General features: G+C 40.0%; 1 protein-coding gene across 1 annotated transcript in view; it reads right to left on the bottom strand.

The window, feature by feature from the left end:
* Positions 1-15,609, bottom strand: part of LOC113149229 — a 251,219-nt gene that overhangs the window by 58,515 nt on the left and 177,095 nt on the right. The gene's annotated exons all lie outside the window — the stretch shown is intronic.

Here is a 15,609-nt window from a genome sequence, read left to right on the forward strand (position 1 = left end):
AAAGCAAACATTTTATTGATATTTCCAGGTTTTGTTATGCACCATGTTCATATTTTGAATTTAATAATTTTGACAGGATATATTTTTATGGAGAGTAAAATCTTTTGGGATATTTAAAATTTAAGTTTATTTTTTATATAAAATGTTATAAGATTAAAGAAATTTGAATGTTTGTTCTTTTAATGTTTACTTTATTTCTAACTTGTATAATTTAGACAGGATATATTTTTATAGAGAGCAAAATATTATAAGTTATTTAAGGTTTATGTTAAAAAAAGTTAAGTTTTAAAAGTTTTAGTGTGTTCAATAAATGTTTATCCTGTTCGGCCCGCGACCTAAAGTGTGTTTTGGATTTTGGCCCCCTGTGCAATTGAGTTTGATACCCCTGGTTTAGAGGAATTAATTACTGAAATTAGTTCAGAATGATCTAATGATCTCTATGCTAGCTGGCTTGTTTTCCACAGTGCGGAGCCGAGTCTCCAAATCACCATTGTCAGATATTCCTGCATATGTACAGGTGAGTTTGTGGGATTCTCCAAGCTGCTTTACCACTGGTTCAGACTCAGTCAAAGTCTGACTGCAAACACCTGTGAAGAAAAGCAGTTAGATGAGAACAGAGTCAAACAAGAACTTGACAAAGACAAAGAGTAAACAGATGTGGTATTCACCAGAAATTGCTGTTAGAAGCAGCAACGTTATACATGTAGTTAAAGTCATAGTGGGAATTAGTTGTGTGGTGGTGGTTTGGTTTGTCCTCAGTTTGCAGTGAGATAAATGCAGATGGAAGACAGTAAGATTTGCATTGACTCCTCCTCAGGTGGCTGAAAGCTTAATAAATTAAAATGTATATTTATCTGAAGGAAGTTAATATACATACTCAATAAATATGTTAATGTTTGTTTAATTGCAGATAGGCCCTGCATAATACTTGGTTATTAAATAACTGTACTGTACTGTTAAGTTTTCAGAGCTGGTTTTACATGACACACAATTATAGAGAATGATCAGTATCTATCTCCCCAGGGTGAGTGGTTCAATTCCCGGTTCCTCCTGGCTACTTGCTGAGGTGTCCTTGGACAAGACACCGAAACCCCGTAGTAGCGCCGACTCAGTCTGGCAGCTGTCCAACCGAATTTCCCCAAGGGGATGAATAAAGTATATATTATTATTATTATACTAAGACAATTAGACAGATCTATAACGTACAGTATCTTCCACAGCTTCCATTACTTTCACTGATGTTTCATATATTAACATGTAATATAACATAATGTGAACAGTATTAGAAACACAGTTAGTCCTTGTCTGTTCTCTGGAGTTTTAAAGCTGGAACTGCATGTTTTATTTCAACATAATTCACTTTGATGCTTCAAGAGTTGTTTTCCTTTTCAGGAGATTTTTCTTACTCTCAGGTAGTGTATGCTGGGATACATTAGAAGATTAATGTAACAATGGCAATATAACATAGTGTGCAGTAAGAGGAAGGTATATTAACAACATGTCTGTATTTTATTGATTTAATTATCTATTGTAGATGATATGAGAGTTAGTTAATGAAGGGTTAATAAACAAGGAAAGATGGTTTGCATATGTAAAAGCCCTGAAAAGGGAGATATTGATGAGAGCGACACACGACAACTTCTCCTCAGCTCATGTTTGTATTGAGTGAAGCATCAACTTAACATCATATAATAAACATACAGAAATCCACAAATTATACAGCAACTGACCATATTCCTGAACAATACATGACTTATGTGGCTAATACATACAACAATAACCAAATATTCACTCAGTAATACAATATTTCAACAGCTGAACTACAACATTTACATATAACACAGTGCTCGCCCAGCGGATACTAAAATGACGGCTTTACGGCGAGGTTAGCATACCGTTGCTAATATCGCTAGCATCCAATTGTTGATCATAACATGGCTGTCCTGACTATACCCAAGCTGGAAGCCTTGTATAAAGAGGAAGTGCAGCCAGTGTATAACAGGATGGTGTTCCCATTTTGTCGTATCTGAGTGTCTTCGGTGGCCTACGAAGTCTCTGGGGCCGCTGATACCTCATGTTCTTCTCTTCTTCCTGGCTGACATTTACCGAGGGGAGTGATTCTTGTCCCCCTTCAGTATCAGTTGAGTTTGTTCCCTGAACATTCCTGTGATCCAAGGAGTTGTCATCATCCACCTCTTCCTGGGACGGTTCCACTACAGGTGTACTGAGGTCAGGTGGGATCCCATCATGTGCAGTTGCAGGCATCTCTACCACTGGTTCCAGATTCGGAACGATAGGTTGATGTGGCATCTCTATGCTGTAATAATCATCCTCTTCCTCATCCTCGGAACTTTCGCTGGCTTTGTCGGTCTGGCTTGTCTTCCTTTTATTTGTTGTAGGCAGGCACACCTCAGTATCCAAAGGTAGGTGATCACATGGTAAAAGGAGGTTTCTGTGTAAAATTCTGGACTTTCCCTTCCCATGTTCAGGACGCAGCTCATAGATGGGGGCATTCTCTCCTACTTGTCGGACTACAGTGTGAATGCTGTCCTCCCAGTGATTCCTTAGCTTTCCAGTTCCTCCTCGAGGAGTCATATTTCGCACCAACACACGGTCTCCCGGGTACAACACTGAACTCCTCACCTTGCCATCATAAATCCTCTTGTTTCTTTGGGCAGATTTTTGTGAATTCTCTCGAGCAACAGCATATGCTTCCTGCATTCCTTGTTTCCACCGTTCAACATAGTTACGCTGACTATAGCTCCCTGCTTCAATGGGTAAGTTAAACATCAAATCAACAGGTAGCCTTGGTGAGCGGCCATACAGTAAGTAAAATGGGGAGAAACCTGTTACTTCTGTACGCGTGCAGTTATAGGCGAATGTGAGCTTATTCAAAGAGTCTTTCCAGTTCAGCTTGTCTCTCTCGGTGAGGGTCTTAAGCATCTGCATCAAAGTCCGATTAAAACGTTCTACTTGTCCATTTCCCTGTGGATGGTAAGGGGTTGTTCTTGATCCTGCCACGTTGCAGTACTTGCTCAGTTGTGAAAAGAGCTGATTTTCAAATTCACCTCCTTGATCATGATGAATGCGTGCTGGGAACCCAAATTTCATAGCATAATCATTGAATATTTTGTCAGCAACTGTTTTCCCAGATTTTGATGTTGTAGGGTACGCCTGTGCAAAGCGAGTGAAATGATCTACAATCACTAGTATATATTCATAACCACCTTTGCACCTATCGAGGTGGAGAAAATCCACTGATACAAGTTCGAATGGCTGTGTGGTGACAATATTTGTAAGAGGAGCCCTAGTCTCACGGCTTGGTTTCTTCTGCTTTAGACAAGCACAGGTCAGTACATACTGTTCAATTTCTCGCTGCATGTATGGCCAAAAGAAACGGTCTCTTATCAGTGATACTGTCCTGTCAGTACCTTGGTGTCCCATCTGCTCATGTAGCTCCTTTAAGACAGTGATCCTGTGTTGGTCGGGTAACACCAGTTGTTTTCTGTGGGCTGTCTTTCTCCACAAGACTCCGTTCTCATCTATCTCCAGCTTTTCCCATTCACGGATGAGACAAAGACTCTGAGGACTGAAGTTTTTCTGTTCTTTACGCAATGGCCTTACTCCTGACAATTTACTCTGCAGCACTGGCCCAATATCTATGTCATTTTTCTGATCTTGTTGTAGCTGTGCAGGTGTTATTGAGACAATGGTAGTGTCCGTGAAATCAAGCACACCATGGACAGAGATGGCCATTGACCATATGGCATTTGACTCTTGCTGTGCCTCTACAGCCTGTGCCGTCGCTCCCACTGCATCATAAGACATCTCCTCAGTGCACTCATTCATGAACTTCTCTACCTCTACTGGCATCCTAGACAGACTATCGGCATCAATGTTCTCTTTTCCAGGACGGTATTTAATAGTAAAGTTGAAATCAGCCAATTCAGCCACCCATCTGCTTCCTGTAGCATTCAACTTAGCAGTGGAAAGAACATAAGTCAAGGGGTTGTTGTCGCTGTAAACTGTGAAAAAGGGGGCATAGTACAAATAGTCACGGAATCGTTCTGTAATTGCCCATTTGAGAGCGAGGAATTCTAATTTACCTGAATGAAGGTGATAGTTTTTTTCTGATGCTGACAGTGTCCGAGACCCATATGCAATTACACACAGTCTCCCATTCTGTTTCTGATACAAAACTGCACCAAGCCCCTTGTTGGATGCGTCTGTGTGGAGAATGAATGGTTGGGAGAAATATGGGAATGCCAAGACAGGGGGTTGAACCAGACAGTCTATCAGTTGTTCCAGGGTTTGTTGGTGTGAGTCTGTCCATTCAATTGGGGTGTGAGATGGCACCACTTTCGCATTTCCCTTAGTGTGCAACTTCCTCCCCTTGGGCTGTGAGATTGTTCCTTGGTCAGGTCCTTTTGTTAACTCATAGAGAGGGCTGGCGATGCGAGAAAAGTCCTTAATGTACTGGCGATAGTAGCTCAACAGTCCAAGAACCTGCCTCAACTCACCAATTGTTTTGGGGTTTTTGTCTTTTAAGACCCTTATGGCAGCTGTGTCAGCGGGATCCATTTTATTTCCTTCTGCTGATACTATTCTTCCCAGGTAGCGGATTTCTCTTTTGAATAATTCACATTTGCTAGGTTTTAATTTAATTCCACACTGTCTCAACCTTTGCAGGACTTTTCTTACATCATTGACGTGACTTTCAAATGTTTTGCTAAACACTAATGTATCATCCAGATATGGGACACAAATTTTGTCTCTGAGGCCTTCTAAACACTCCTCCATGCAGCGTTGGAAGGCTGCTGGAGCATTCATAAGCCCAAATGGGATTCTGGCCCATTCGTACAGTCCCCATGGTGTCACAAAAGCTGTTAGATGTTTGCTGTTTTTCGCCATGAATCCTTGGTGGTATGCCTTCCCTTGGTCTAACAGTGAAAACATGGTGTTTCCTCCGAGGCCATCCATGATATCCTGGACCCTGGGAATGGGTTGTCTGTCAGGGTGAGTTTTACGGTTGAGCTCTCTGTAATCTATGCATAGACGCAAAGAACCACATTTTTTTCTTACACAAACAACAGGTGATGCATAGGAAGAGTGGGATTTCTCTATCCATCCCTGCGTGATCAGGTCTCTCAGATAATCTTTCATTTCCTCATATAATGGCTTAGGGACTGACATGTAAGTCCGGGCTACTGGTTCTGGATCTTTTAAGGAAATTTCCAACTGGAGGTTCTCAATACAACCTATATCATTGTCTGACCGAGAAAAAGAGCTTGACTCCTCCCTCAACATCTCACGTACTATTTTTCTCTGTTTCTCATGTAAGTGACTTAGATCAATCGGGGGGTCCCAAGGCTCTGTACCATTCTCCTGATGTTCAGTGTGTTGGGTCTGAATGCTATTGATATCAGCAGGTGAGTGTGTTTCCCCAGCTAAGCTAAGCGGGTACACAGATGCAACTGATTGTACTGTACCAATAACTACCTTTCCTGTCAACATAATGTCATGGTCAGTGGGGTTTTGTACACTCAAAATAATGTTTGGCTGTGCCCTTTTTCTCACCTGCACCAACGTGTCACAGAACTCAAGTCCCTCTGGCCACTGGGGGTTGCTATCAGGCTCAAATATCATGGTGGTGTCTTCTTTAAAGGGCCTGGTACGAATCCTACATTCTACTTGGACAGCACTGTGGCTGGCTATGTTCATCTGGTGGCAGGCTGTCCTTACCAAGTACTCACTTGTTCTTTCAACATTCACTGCATTAATAAATGCCCTAGCCTTCCCTCTTTTAAGGTTGGGAAAAGCTGTTGTCACAGTTTTTATCAGTTTCTCTTGATCTACATCGTTCGTCTGCTTCTTCTGACAGTTAATAACAACACGTTCAATAACATTAAAACCAATAATAGGACATGGCTGTTGGTTGCCTCTCATTACCAACATAGGAACATGAAACTCTTTAGTGTCACCAGCTAGCCTAAAAGTCACTTCTATCCACCCCACATAGGGCATCTCTGTACCATTAGCTGCCTCCACCTGCAGGGGGTCATCTGAGTCGACTATCTCTGCTATATCTCTCAACTTAATGTCTGGGAAGTTATTAGCTTTCCACACCTGATCCACTGCAGACACTTGAGAGCCAGTATCCCACAGTACCTGAGTTTTCTTCCCTTGTAAGTAGCAGTGGACAACGCATTTTTTCCCTACAAGTTCAGTCACTGTGCAATGTTCTTTTGTCACAATATTTCTCTTTTTGTTGGTCATCGTCTTACATGACTGGGTTTGTTTCGTTCTCTTCTTAGGTTGTGTTAACAGTTTACAGTCCTTCTTATGTTCGGGCCAATGACTAACCTGACATTCCTTGGAACAATAGCATGTTGCTTTGCACACTGAACACTGTTGAAACACCTTACGTTCTTCAGTTCCTCCACAGCTGGTACACTTTTGGGACAGTCTGACTATTCCGGTCACTCCCTGTCCCTCGGGGGCAACCGTGTCTCGTTTAAAGGATTCCCTCTTTCAGCATTAGGAAATCCTCTGTATCCCCTACAACCTGCACGAAAGTGTTCGCTACTTCCACATCTGAAGCAATGTTGGCAATATTCCTCTCCTCGCTGCTGGCATGCAAAACATTTTGGTCTTCCACGTGGCATTGGGTATCTCTGTGGTGCAAATCTCTGCTGAAACTGGGCAGTCCCTGTCACCCTTGGTCCACCCACAGCTTGGTATCCTGGAGGAGCTCCACCTGACTGGTGGAAAGCTGGGGGTCCTTGATCCCAGGCCATGAACTGGGGCCGAAAGTAGTGCTGATGGTGGGCTGCCTGATTATCAATCTCCTTGCCAATCGGGGGATGAGGCTTAGGACCAGTCTCTGGTTGCTGAATGGACCCTCTAATTTGTGACACTTCTGCCTTAAGATCCTTTAACAGTACTATATCTGCTTTGATTTCTTTTAAGTCAGACAACACATCTGGGGTCAGCATAGTTATGGTTTGTTTGCTTGTGAGTTTCTTGTCTCCAGTTAAGTCACTGGACTGAATTGCATGGACTGCAGGGTGCCGCTGTGGTGCAGCCTGCCTCTTTTTATCCTGCCTCTCTTTCTCATTCGCACATGCCATATTGAGCCTCTCTAAGAGCAACTCATCAGAGGTGGCTGGTTGCAGCAAGTAGGGCTGGAGATCAGTTTTTATGTTGTCATTTTGCAAGCCTGTGAGTACAGTGTGCATGAACATGCTCTGCACTAATGCAGGGTCATACTTTAGGCTAGATTCTGCTTCCTGTGATGCAAACAATATTTTTTGCCTTAAATCCATGGCTCTGATTAAGAAGTTCTGTGGGGTCTCTTTGTTACCTTGGGCCTCTGTAGTTAACTGTTTGTATAGCTCAGTTGCACTTCGTTCTTGATAATGTGAACGGAGGATCCTTCTAAGAGTAGGCAGAGACAGATCACTTTTACCTTCTAGATAGCTGCGCAGCTGAAGTCCCGGTACAATAGCTCTGATGACAGCATCCACTATTTCTGACTCAGGGTACCCTTTGCTCAACCCATTCTCAATTTGGCGGGCCAGGCTAGAGAATGTAAGTCTGTCCTTTTGTCCAGGCTCACCGATTTGGCCAGAGATTTTATAGTCTTTCCGCCATGACGGACTGTTAGCAGAAGCTGGGGTTGTGCAAACTGGGACGGTTTGATTGCTGGTCATATACTCTCTGTTAGTGAGTTTGTGCATTTCCATTTCTTTCTGTTGCACCATAAATTTCAGCTGCTCTAATTCACTCTTCAATTTCTCCTGCTCATCCCTGTTTTTTGTGTTTTCTTGCATATTAGTTTTGTTAGGATCTTGCAAGGTTTTTATCATGTCCATTAGGCTCAACAGTTCTGACATGCCCTCATCCTCAAGTTCACTCAGTTCTTCTCGTTCAACATGTCTGATAATATATGAGACAAGGGCATTACAAGTTTTACCAGCTATCCTTGCTCTACTTGTTCCTGAAATTTCAAGAAAGTCACTTATCTGCATCAGCTGGTCTGCGGTTAATTGGAAAAGAGCTCCCTTAATCTCAAACTGCAAGTTCTCAATTTCTGGATCCATCTTGGCAGGAGAGCCACAACCAAATTCGTGGAAAGAAGGGTTTTGTCAGTTACCGTGGACTTTTGCTGCTCCCTGGTGAACACTATTCACCTCAGGATACACACTTTCCTTGGCTAGACTTTCACTGCGGTTGTGTTTCCTACCACCTGGGTTAATTTTATGGGATGATCGATGTGGGAGTTCCTTCTATTGCAGGGTACCTGCCTCACTTCTCTCATCCCAGCGGTGCCTCCAAATGTAAAAGCCCTGAAAAGGGAGATATTGATGAGAGCGACACACGACAACTTCTCCTCAGCTCATGTGTGTATTGAGTGAAGCATCAACTTAACATTATATAATAAACATACAGAAATCCACAAATTATACAGCAACTGACCATATTCCTGAACAATACATGACTTATGTGGCTAATACATACAACAATAACCAAGTATTCACTCAGTAATACAGTATTTCAACAGCTGAACTACAACATTTACATATAACACAGTGCTCGCCCAGCGGATACTAAAATGACGGCTTTACGGCGAGGTTAGCATACCGTTGCTAATATCGCTAGCATCCCGTAATTCGCTTCTTTACTTCAAAATACACGAATGCAAAACACCAAAAATATCCCATGTACACACATACATCTTCGGATAACACATACTTATATTACTATGAACAGTCAGTAGGGAGAACTTATACCTGAAAAGGGAGATATTGATGAGAGCGACACACGACAACTTCTCCTCAGCTCATGTGTGTATTGAGTGAAGGAGGAGAAGCGACGCGACCCGATGACCTCAGCCGCTCAACGCTTCCTCTGCTGGACTCTCTCTGTAACTACATTCTCCCTCAATCCAGTCCACTCCATTGTGCCACTGACACCAGCACAAGACACATCACAGTATACTGTGCTCTAGCTCTGACAACAACATTGTGAACACAAAACTACAAACAAAACTATGATCAAATATGCACCAGCTAAGAACCGGCACTGACTCCACTGGATCCGATACAAAGCATGCAGGCCACGTTACTCCATCCGTCACACATACACTTCTCTGTTCAGTTTTAGAGGAAACACAGAAAGCAGATGTACTTCTCAGTAAACATCTGTAAAGTGTGTGTGGGTATTTGTGCAGATCTACCAGTGGTTTGTTTCACTGTGGTTAACGTGCACAGTAATAAACAGCTGTGTCCTCAGGCTGCAGATTCTGTCCTGTTAGAGTCACTGCTCCAGTAGAAGTGTCTCTGCTGCAGCTGAACTTGTTCTTCGTAGAATTATTGTGAGCTAACTTATCATCAGCCCAGATAATTAAAATCCAATCCAGTGCTTTTCCTTCACGCTGTCTGATCCAACCTATTGCATAGGTAGACCTAGAATCACCAGAGACCTGACAAGTGATGGCTAAAGACTGTCCAGGCTGCACAACCAGTGATTCTGGCTGGATGTGATCAATACTGTACACACCTGTGGAAACAGAAATCAACATTAATTCATTCATCTGACTTTTCACTGTTTCTAATGTGTTTATTAATGTGAATTCACTGAATGTTCCTCACAGGATCCAGCTGTCAGCAGCAGTAACAGAGCTACAGAGAACATGTTGATGTTGAAGCTGAACTGATGTCTGCTCTTCTGTCCTCTCACTCACACACAGACTCACACTTTACTTCCTTATTAACAACATTAATTTGCATATTGTTGGATAATTCAAATTCTGAAAGGTCAGAATGAAAATATGTAAAACATTTAAAACTCTTTTCAAGCTAAAATAATAAATATCTTAAACCACATTTTAATCCATCTGTAGTCAAATCAGGTAGTTTTGCCTCAGCAGTGAGAATCAAGCAGACAAGTTTCCCAATATGTCATTTATTTTACTGAAGCAGAGCTTAGAACTCATTCACTGTAAATATTCGAACTGTTACGTTTATGTTTTCTGTACAATGTTCAACAAAAATGTTCAAGCTTTTTAAAGTATTTGTTTGTACATTCTTTGACAAAATATTCAGTTATAAAATTAACATTTAAACAATGCGTGAATTGGAATGTATTATTATTTTATTTAATTTTTTTAGAGTCATAGGATGTATAGTAATACAGTCATATAACTACTGCAGGTTTGTTGAACAGCTGCAAAACCAACTTCAGTCTCTGTGGCTCTCGAGCACAGAAATAAACAGACTGTTTATCTGCAGATAGACCTGCTCCTTGCTGTTGTCTCTGGAGACAGTAAACCATCAATAATACAAACATTTTCAACAAAGCAAGAATAATGTATTAATGTTCACATTTGGAACAAGTTTTTCTGGATATCTGTACAGATCTGAATGTGGTTTATATCACTATGGACTAATGTCTGAATCTAGACTGATTACTTATTAACTGTTTAACAAGTTACAATGTGCAGAGAAAGTAAATTAAATATATAAATAAAAAGTGTGTGTGGGGGGTAGAGGTGGGGGGGTGCTACGGCACAAACTGAGAGTTTTTAGAGTCAATTGTTACTGCCTTCACTTGGATATGACTGCTGTTTGTGTGTGTCTGTGTCTACAGAGGTCACTCTACCTTTATATCCACTTAACAAGAACCTGTGACAAGGACGTCTTTTTAAGGTCTGCTCCAAACGGGTCCACCAGGTTGCAACATACTATTTTTGTCATACTACTCACTTTAATTAAGTTTATATAAATGTATTGACATAAATGACTTCAAAGCTTTTTAGCTAGGAAACTGTCGCACCCAAAGAAAAAATATGCAAGATAAGTCCAAATTGGCCTCTGTATATGTGCAACAAGAAAGCATTTTCTAAAAGTGAACGTGACATCCGAGTTTCTGTTCAGCTCTGTAGCTTCCTGTTTCGCTGAGACGCTCAAGCACAATAATAAACAGCAGAGTCGTCATTCGTCAAGCCAGACATATGCAGATAGACCTGATCCATGTTTTTGTCTCTGGAAATGGTGAAACGATTCTTGACAGATGTGGAATAATATTTGTTGCTTCCACTTGGAGCAGAAATAAAGGCAACCCACTACAGTCCTTTTCCCTCTGCTTGTCTGATCCAGCTGATAGCAGCATCAATTAAATTCAATTCAGTTCAGTTTTATTTGTATAGTGCCAATTTACAACAGAAGTTATCTCAAGGCACTTTACAGTGTAAGGTTTAAGACCTTACAGAAAATATTTATACAAAAAATTATAGAGAAAACCCAACAATCCCATTTGAGCAAGCTTTAGGCAACAGTGGAGAGGATAAACTCCCTTTAGAGGAAGAAACCTCCAGCAGAACCAGACTCATAGTGGGCAGCCATCTGCCTCGACCGGTTGGGGTGAGTGGAAAGAGAAGAGAGAAAAGAACAACAGGCAATAAGACAACAACAAGCAGCAAGAACATTGGGCAGGTCAACTGGATTCTGGAGATGTACAGCTCCAGGCCGAGGATACCTGCAGAAAAGTACAGAGAGAGGGAGACAGAGAGGAGGAAACACAACCACAGGAGAGAGAAGACACAAAGTTAATGACATGCAATGGTGGCATTTGCATTAATATAGGAGAAAGGAGAGAGGAGCTCAGTTTGTCAGTAGAGTTCCCCCAGCAGACTAAGCTATATCAGCATAACTAAGAGATGGTTCAGAGTCACCCGATCCATCTCTAACTATAAGCTTTATAAAAAAGGAAAGTTTTAAGTCTAGTCTTAAATGTAGAGAGGGTGTTAAATGTAGAGAGGGTGTCTGCCTGTTTTCTCTATAATTTTTTGTATAAATATTTTCTGTAAGGTCTTAAACCTTACACTGTAAAGTGCCTTGAGATAACTTCTGTTGTAAATTGGCGCTATACAAATAAAATTGAATTGAATTGAATTGAATTGAATATAGTGTCGAATGCAGCACTAAGATCTAACATGACGAGTATAGAGAGTAGTCCATTGTCTGATGCCAGTAGAAGATCATTAGTAACCTTTACCAGTGCTGTTTCTGTACTATGATGTACTCTAAATCCTGACTGGAAATCTTCATACAAGTTATTGCTACGCAGGTGGTCGTACAATTGCTTAGAAACTATCTTTTCAAGGATTTTAGAGATAAAGGGCAGATTGGATATTAGTCTATAATTCGCTAAGACCCCTGAGTCCAGAGTAGGCTTTTTGAGCAGGGGCTTGACTACAGCAACCTTAAAAGCCTGTGGTACGTAGCCTATTTGTAAAGATAGATTGATCTGATCTAATATGGAAGTACTAATCACTGGTAAGACATCCTTGAGGAGTCTAGTCGGGATGGGATCTAAGAGACATGTTGATGGTTTAGAGGAATTAATTACTGAAATTAACTCAGAATGATCTACGGGGAGGAAGCAGCCTAAGTACGAGCGTGGATCTAGAGTTGTTGTACAATCCATGCTGTATGCAGGGAGGATCTGATCAATTTTTTCTCTAATAGTTATGATTTTATTTGTAAAGAAATTCATGAAGTCATTGCTGCTGAGAGTTGAGGGAATACTAGGCTCAACAGAGCTATGACTCTTTGTCAACCTGGCTACAGTGCTGAAAAGAAATCTGGGGTTGTTCTTATTTGCCTCTATTAATGAGGAGTAATATGAAGTTCGAGCTTTACGCAGGCCTTTTTATATATTATTAAACTATCTTTCCAGGCTAGGCAATATTCATCTAAATTGGTGGAACGCCACCTCCTTTCCAACTTACGTGCTTTCTGCTTTAAGCTACGGATTTGTGAATTGTACCATGGAGCTAACTTCCTCTGACTCACTAGCTTCTTTTTCAGAGGAGCAACAGTATCAAGTATTGTTCCAAGTGAAGCACCAGTACTATTAACAAGTTAGTCCACTTGTGCTGGAGTAACATTGAAATAACTGCCTTCCTCTGTGTTGGTACATGGCTGTGAAATAAAAGATGGAATCAGTTCCTTAAATTTGTCAACAGCATTTTCACATAAACATCTGCTGTAGTGAATCTTATCTGTAGGTTTAGTAAAGTTTGGTAGTGTAAATTCAAATGTAATTAAGAAATGGTCAGATAAAAGAGGGTTTTGGGGAAAAACTATTAACTGATAAACTTCCACACCGTATGTCAGAATAAGATCAAGGGTGTGATTAAAACAGTGAGTGGGTTTATTTACATTTTGGGTAAAACCAATGGAGTCTAATGGTCTGTTTTCATTGTCATTGTGCCACATATCCTAATTACCTTGTAAATATAAGCATTTAGCTTTTTCTGTGTGTTAAGGGGACTGTATGTGTTAAGTTCAAGATGTCTTGACATAACAGTTTTATTGCACTATAAACAACATTTCATTCATAGTGGAAGTAGGTTTTTGTCATATGATGTATCGCTGTGGTTGTTATAGTGCACTATGCTATATCCCCACACAAAAACTCTTGCCTACACACTAGTGGTCAAACTAGATCAACAGACTTTGCAAGCTTATGTGGTGCTGAATGTTTTCACATACCTTCTATTTACACTTTAAAAATCTTTTTGTAACAATGTAAAAATTTCAGGCATATCATCCTAAGATTTTCAGATTCAACACAAAGTTCTTAAAGCACTTTATTTTAGATAAATACATATTTTTTTTTTCTGAAAAATGAATGCTATTCAATAAGATAATTAAATTATATACACCTTAAAGTTGCAGTAGAAAGTCCTTTGTCTCTGTGGAGAGGTTTTTGTTACAGTGTAAATTGCTGTGGCCAGCCCAGTACACTGTGATTCATCACAATACAAAAACTTGTGCCACCGTGACTAATGTATGCGTCTGTACAATTCATAATACAGCTGTTAATCTTAAATATACAAAAAAACATTAAGCACACACTATTTTTTTCTCCATTTCCGACAATCACTTACCAAAGTTAAAGGAGAGAAACAGAAAACCCATAAAATATTAATTAAAAATTTATAATTATGTATTAATGTATAACATATAATTTTGTATTTAGTTTCCACTATATAAATGAATATCTAAATATTACTGCAAAATAGCAAAGGTCTGTGGAAAAGTATGCATTTGGCTGTTTCTAACATACATAACGACATAAACCAAATCAGTGATATCTGCTTATGGATTAAAGGTTGAGGTGTTTTGCATTTGTGACCACAGCTGGCTTTGATGTGGAATCAGACCATGCTAGTAATGTATTATGAAATGTGACATTTTGCAGAGTGAGGACAGTGAACATAAAAATCCTGAAGATGGCAGCACAAGCCAGTGTTTCAGTTTGTCAAGTCAAGTCAAACCAGTTATTATTATTATTATTGTTCACAGTATAAAGCACTTTTCTTACACAGTGGTGATTCCAAGTGCTTCACATCAACATAAAAGCAAATTAACTAATATCATTAAATCAAATTAAGTGAGAGGTCTACACCTCTAAGTTTCTATTCACGCAGAAAGCATCCTTGTCATGACAAGGGGACTATTAAAAATAATGATTTAATGGATGAATTGTGGTTTATTATTTGTGGTGGTACAGACAGATTTATTTTAGCTTTGTAATATTAATAATATTAATAATTTAGAATTATTATCATTAAAACTTTTATGTAATAATATCAAAAATAATAAAACAAAACAAATAAAACAATACCATATTACTGTATATACAATTGTATAATCAATTCTTAATATTTATAATTTAATCTTTACAAAGTCTCTACCACTAGAGGGTAGTCTTCACTCAGTTTTCTGTGCCAGCACATCAACAAGCTGACACAGAAAACCTAAAGATGAATAGATGATGCGGTAGCTTGATATTAAAGAAGACACAATAGAACGTCATCAAATAAAGAGATTAAATCATCTTTATAAATTATTAAATGGCAGCACCAGTTCAGTTGTATACAAAACTAACTAACAAATACAACAGAATACATTTATTCATTCATTCAGTTAAGAGGAATCATGTTGTATCAGCCATTAGCAGTTTAAGCTGTGCAAAGCCAATTTCACACCTGGTGATTTCAGATCCAGTGATGAAAGAAAGGACAGTCATACAGTCATTTAACCCTGCTGAAATCACTTTGCATCAAGCATATGATGATTACTCTCCAGGTAGCCCAAACTCAGGTTTTCAGCAGGTGGATCCCTCATAAGGCAGTTGAACTAGAAAGCATTTCACCAGCAGTGCTCCAGTTCTGTGCAGGTAGCTAGAATCCCCACATATATTCAACATTTCCCTCACATAGATGGTTGTATATATATGCACACATGTACCTAGAGAAGCTGGTGCTAAAAACTCTTGCTCTCCACTTTGCCCTTGACAATGTACTCTCTAAACACCTATGCATGCTTGCTCTTTCTTTATTTTAATTGTTTGACTGTGCTGTCAACCAAGCTCAAGTACGGAAAGCCCCCAAGGCTGCTGTCTAAGTTCGAAACCGTTCTCAGTGTTCATGCATGGTTACACGTCCTCAACAGACAACAGTTTCATATTCACATTTGCAGACAATTATCCTGGGACTCACGAACAATAACGAAGAAAACAATCTACTCTGCATGC

The sequence above is a fragment of the Anabas testudineus genome, chromosome 8 (assembly GCF_900324465.2).
Source record: "Anabas testudineus chromosome 8, fAnaTes1.2, whole genome shotgun sequence".
NCBI classification, from domain to species: Eukaryota; Metazoa; Chordata; class Actinopteri; order Anabantiformes; family Anabantidae; genus Anabas; species Anabas testudineus.